The sequence below is a fragment of the Apteryx mantelli genome, chromosome 2 (genome assembly GCF_036417845.1).
Source record: "Apteryx mantelli isolate bAptMan1 chromosome 2, bAptMan1.hap1, whole genome shotgun sequence".
Taxonomy (NCBI): Eukaryota; Metazoa; Chordata; class Aves; order Apterygiformes; family Apterygidae; genus Apteryx; species Apteryx mantelli.
This window is the reverse complement of record NC_089979.1, coordinates 165,210,168-165,216,167: the sequence shown is the minus strand read 5'-3', so window position 1 is coordinate 165,216,167 and position 6,000 is coordinate 165,210,168. Positions and strand designations below refer to the sequence as shown.

Genomic DNA, 6,000 nt, shown 5'->3' with positions numbered 1-6,000 from the left:
CCTTGTTCACTGTTAGATGCCATGGCTGGCCCAGATGTACTTCTGGGGGAATAACTTCAGCAAGTTAAAAGCCCCCAGTCTTTGTATGTACAGATCTGTCGGCAGGCCCGTAAAAGTCTCTGTGTAGAATTTTCATTTGGCCATGATGATTTTGTAGAGTAGAGAAGTGCCTTAGGGAGCGTTAATGAGGAACACATAGTAAAGTGTCATATGATTTGTTTTTGGATCAAGGAAAGTTCTCCTGAAGTATTCTCAGAAATTCATGCAATCCTTTGGCAGTTACAAGTCAGGGCATTTAACCTCTCATAAGCAGCGGCAGGTCTTTGCGTTGGTCTCTCGAGCAGCTTCTACGTTTTCGACGATTCTGCTTCCTTTCCTTGCTTTTCCAAAGTGTGAGGCCCCTGCTGTGTTATCTCACTCCACAGGGTTTGTCCCTTCTCTCTTTCCCCAGGAGCTCCAAACTAGAATACAGAGTGGAAATACCTTTGCAATGTGTCATTTTGCAAACTTGTCTTTGCCAGAGCCTGTTTCCCCATACACAATGTTAACCTTGTCCACAGGCATGTGGGATGGCCAAGACTGAGGCAGATGGGGGCCTCTTTATTTTGCACTTTGGCAGAATCTTCCTTCCAGTAACTTCTGATTTACCCCAGTATCTCCTTGTAACAACGTCTTCAATGTCTTAGCATTGCACTGGGTCACTGAAACCGGCTTTCATCTGCCATCTGTACACACGAAAAAAATTCTTAAACTACAAGGTCTCTAAGCTCTGGGAATACTAAGCCAAGGTCCAGGACCAGAATATGAATGCATAATGTCATGCATGTGGAAAAATAGCTGGAAATGAAGACCTGAACAGGAACATCTCAGATCATGTCTCAATTATGAAAGTCGGCCATTCTGTTTTCCACCAGTACTGAGTTAAACTGCTTGGAAATAACGTAGTCTTCTCTGTAACTGCATGGCATGACCAGACTTATCAGAAAACAAGTGTCTACAGCTCAGCACTAAATGAGCCCCTGTTTTGTGAAAAATTGATCTTTTTTTTCCCTTGGCACTGATTGTTCTAAATTGCTTTACAGATATTTCCACAGACTTGGTCTCCTTAAAAGCTCACCAGGATTAATTGCTACTTTTTCACTGTGAAAATGAAGAAGAGTGGGGAATAGTGGCACACCAGCCAGTAGGTATTTTCAAAATTCCTCACATTACAGGTCTCTCAGGCCCAAGAAGGCCTGAGATCTGCGGCAACTCTGTGTTTGCTTAATCCCATTTTGATATCTGGCTGGGGTTTAGCCAAGAAGCTGACCTATACCCACCTCTAGTTGCTGTGGGTTGCTCGAAAAATTAAGAATAAGGCATGAGAAACTTCATGGGTAGGAAAGGAAGAACTTGGATAGTTCCTACTTGAGAGAGATTGTGGAGTCTCCATTCTTGGAGATATTCAAAACCTGATTCGACATGGTCCTTGACAACCTGCTCTAGCTGATCCTGCAGGATGGGGTTGGACTGGACTAGACGATCTCCAGAGGTCCCTTCCAAACTCAGCCCTTCCCACATATCTCTGACACATACATGATCTTCATTCTTACATGAGAGATGTCCTGGTGACCGTTTTCCTCTGCTCCAAAAGGTGGGGCAGAGTTGGTATGCTTGTTTCATAGATGAGCACTGGAGACAGAAAGAATTGATGTTCAAAGTCTCATTTTCCAGGGAAATGGTCTCTGAATTTCTCTGAAGATCTAAGTCTGAGCAGTCTGCCTGAAAGCACACAGGAAATCAATGGTGCAAGACTTGAGAAGAGGGGCCTGCATGAAGGGCAAATGCCTTCTCTGAACCAGCAGTCCCATCTCCACAGGTTCTGTCTGGCCATAGCTGTGCCTTGACCCCTGAAGGAAGAGCCACCTGATGACGACAGAGTAGGAAGTGGTATCTGGACCCCTCTCCAGCGAAGGATGTTCCCTCCACCGGTGATGAGCAGTGCAATGCAGATGTCAGGCAGGAATGGTTGGGACTGAGAGGACATGGTTTGTCTCAATTAGCCCACAGTCAGTGGCATCGGGGCAGTTTTTTGGGGGGGCAACTGCATTTTGCCCTTGCAGATACTGTTCGACTTTTCTTAATGAGGAGCTGTGATATCACTACATGTATCTGCATATGTATCTCCAAGTACCTTACAAAGGAGGTAAACATCCCGTTTCTGTTAATGTGTGCTGACACCTGAATGGACTGAGCTGGAGGGAAGGAAAAGAACAGAACCAGAATTAGAAACCCCTCCCTGGCTGAGCATCCTGACTATCCTGCTGTGATGTGATATTTTGGCCTCTAATCACATTTGGCTTCACAAGGGTGTTTTTCCCTTACACCAGACAGGGACACACAGAGCCCTTGTGCATTATCTAGCACCGCTTCTGAACCATCAGCTACAGTCTTTCCCAGCAAAGAGGAGAGCTTTCTGCTGTGGGAGGTGACTGTAGCAAACATTGACAGCCTTGCCGGGATGTTCTGGTTTATCATTATTTTTCTCCTGGGAGGGCAGCCCAATTGCATGCTCTAATACTCTGCTATGTGCCCATTTCAGCCAATAATCTTCCAGCAATCCTCAACCCTGCTCCACGTTTCCCAGGGCTGCACAGAGGACTCCAGTGTGCGGGCATGGGGAGGCTGACCTCCACGTCGCAGGGAGCACGGGAGCAGGTTGTCTCACCTCAGACAAACTGCGTTTCAGCAGCTGGCTGCTAGATCTTTCCCCTTCAAAGTCAGGGACTGGAGCTGGGACTCCTGGGCCCAACTTTTAATGTAGCCCTGACCGTCACTGCGCCTTGCTTTGTCCAACAGAGAGAGAGAAAAGGGAAAAAATACTCTCCTGCTCTTTTAAAACTGGACCAAACAGGTTTCTAATTAAAGCAGCCCTCCATGGACTGAGAGCTGGTGGATATTGGATGCGAAGAGTGAGTTGGTTGAAACTCTCTCGTACTGGCTCCCTCTTTGTCCCTCTGCGAGCCTGGGAATGGGTGTGATCTCCAAGTAGGAGTGTCTCTGCAGTTAAGTAGAGGATTGAATTACTCAACGCTGCTGTTTCCTAGCTGACAAGGTAGCAGAACAGCAAACAAAAGTGCCTTGAAACTAGCTCGCCAAAGAGGAGAGAAGGCTGTGAGTTTAGCAGAGGAGGAGGGACCTGCGAGGACACTGCGCACTTTCTAGTAAGGTAAGCAGCTTTACTGTAGCCCTGTAAAACTGTAGTTTTATTTCTAAAGGCCAGAACTGTTTTATGACTACTTTTACTCTGTAAGATAGTAAAAAAAAAATAAAAAAAGAGTAAGTTTAAAATAAAAAAAAAAAATCACCAGGATCTCTTTACTGAAAAGAATGAGGCCATCTTGATTTCACCATGTCTAGTACTGCATTTGGGTTTGGAATAAGTAGATATCTCAGATCTCTGAAAATCTGGCCAGTCTATACATCAGCGTAAGCTGCTCCAAGGACACATGCTTTTCGTTTAGTTCTCTGCAGAGAACAGCTTTGATTTCACACAACAAGCAAGGCGTTTGGTTTTAACCCGGTTTGTTTTATGTTTTGCTGCCATGGGGATTTGCTTAAAGCTTGAATGCCTTTGTAATGTGGTCATGTATGCAGACAGCAAAAAAAAAAGTCGTTGGAAGTTCTTATTGATAGGTCTAATCGATAAATCTGCTAATGGCTGAACTGGGCTGTTTTGCTCTATAAGTGCAGGGTGTTTTCTCATCCTGTTCATTTGAGATGCAAATTGTGCTAAGAGAAAATTGAGTTGTAATGGAGTTAAGCTTGAGGCTTTCCTGCCAGTATTTTTCTTAGGCGTGTCTGTTAAGAACATAAACATTTAACACAAAGGAGAAACGATATGAATTAGCATCTGTAGGAGGTTCACATTTATTCAAGGCTACCCTAACGCAGATGTAAACAAATGTTACAGCAGCTGGAGCAAACTGGCCCCACAAGAGCAGTACTTAGGTGGTGAATCATCCAGGTACTCTTTACACACCGCAGCTAAATGGGTAGATTAGAGCCTGCAAAGTAGAGATTAGACAATCGGAGTGCATCCGCCTTCCTCTTCAGCAGGGTTTTACAGCACCCCATCGCTCGGGCGCAGTGTGAGGTGGGAGCTCGCTGCTTGCAAAATGCAAGGACGGGCACCAGCTAGCACAGTCCAGATCAGGGAAGCGCTGGCTGTTCCCCCACCTTGCTCTGGCCGAGCCAGGTGAGCCTCCCCCTCCTCCTCCCTGCACAAACAAGCTGCCCTTTTCCTGCTCCGACTCCCTTTCCACCAGCGGCAATGTAGGTCTCATGATGTTATTTCCCAGGCAGGACTTTGTGGCAACGGTTGCCAAGGTCTCCCAGCTGGGAGCAAAGGTTTCATGCCATGGCTGCAGATGATGTCACCCCAGTCTTTTGCCTTCCTGGGATCTTGGAGCTCCTGGTTAGGTTGAGACAACAAATTCCTGCTCTTGACTGGCCAAGGGTGCTGAAGATGCTCACAGTCCCTGCTGATCATTTCCCGGAGCTGTGCATGTTTTATTGGACTTTAGGCATTAAGGCTGTTACTATCTGTTCTGGAGGGCCGGGGGGGTCTGGGACTCGTATGCATAGAGTAGACCTTCTGTGACCTTCCTGATTTCAGGCTCGCTTTCATGGGTGGATGGATCCATTCTAGAGTCTGTCTCTCCAGCACTCCCCTTGCAGTGCTTCTTCATCCCCAGACAGGGAAGTGACCAGCTTCAACATCTGCCTTGTGCTTGGAAGGGAACTGTGCTGTTGACCAGGTTAAGACCCCACCATTTCCAACTGAATCTCTGCCTCCTGGGGCAGATGCTCAGCTTTGTGCCAGCCATATCCTGCTGGGCCAAAACCCTTCCCTCAGTTTTGATGGAGCTGGATATACTGTACCCCTTTTTGATCCAGAGCTCTGTGCAACGAAGGGTAGCTCAGGGGCGTAGTGAAAGCCTTTGCGCTACCTAACCAAGCTCTGTTTTAGTCACTCCTAGAAAATAAGCGTGTCATAATTAGCCCTCCTCGAGGTCCCTTGTTCATCGCAGGGCTCTCTTGCTTTTTCAACCTTCTGAAATTTGTTCTGTGTGACTGAACTGAAACAAATTCATGGGTTTCAATGTCTGCTCTAGAAGCTGCTCTACTATGCATGAAATATCCAACCATGCAAGGAAGCAAAGACTTTAATATGGACATCCCATACCTAAAATATCTCCGCTCCAGCTCTTTGTTTATTCACAGATATTCTTCAGCTTCTGTTGGCCTCTCAGACAAATATACACTGCACAGTCACGTGGGGATATGTGCTCCTAAGACTCATTAAAGCTTCTTTTTTCATGTTCTCCCTTTCCACATAATACTGCCCTGGAAATGGACCTAATTACAATTTATCTTGCATGATTATACATTTCCACTGACTATTTTGCATGTAAAAGGAATGGAGGAAGGGGTGAATATTGTCTGTAAGTCTTTGACAACCTTCAGTCTGAAATGTCCTCCCAGATGTAATGTTAATTTTCAACATAGAATGTTGCGCATTTACTCCAGTTGCCTTGATTTCCAAAGAAAGACCTTTGCTTGAAACAGAAATCCTACCTTTTTTTTTTTTCCCATCCTTATCTAAGCCTATTCATGCTTATCTGGTGCAGTGCTTGGTAGAGTAACAGTGAAACTCATTATTACTCTATAGCCACGTCAAAGACACGAGACAGGGGATGCTAAATTGCATGGTTGAGCTCCATTCTCGGCAGTTCCTGTGGAATGCGCTATTCAGAGCAACCGACCTCTCCTGCCTAAAAATGTCCTGTTGCTGTGCCCTGGAAAGAAAGAACAGGTTTCTGGATGGTCCGTTATATAAAACTGCTCTTACAAAAACAGCTGGACAGGGTAGGAAACAGGCAGAAATCATATTCTATTTTGGGTAATTGAGACCATAGAGATATCCACCTTCTCTTTGGGAGGGTGGTAGAGCCTGAA

The 6,000-nt window shown here is 45.8% G+C and overlaps 1 protein-coding gene across 2 annotated transcripts in view; it reads left to right on the top strand.

The window, feature by feature from the left end:
* The first annotated feature begins 2,927 nt into the window (after window positions 1-2,927).
* Window positions 2,928-6,000, top strand: part of VILL (villin like) — a 40,409-nt gene continuing 37,336 nt past the window's right edge. For both annotated transcript variants that reach the window (XM_013955178.2, XM_067291992.1), the window contains exon 1: window positions 2,928-3,208. The gene's annotated coding sequence lies outside the window, so the exon portion shown is untranslated. The remainder of the gene's footprint in view (window positions 3,209-6,000) is intronic.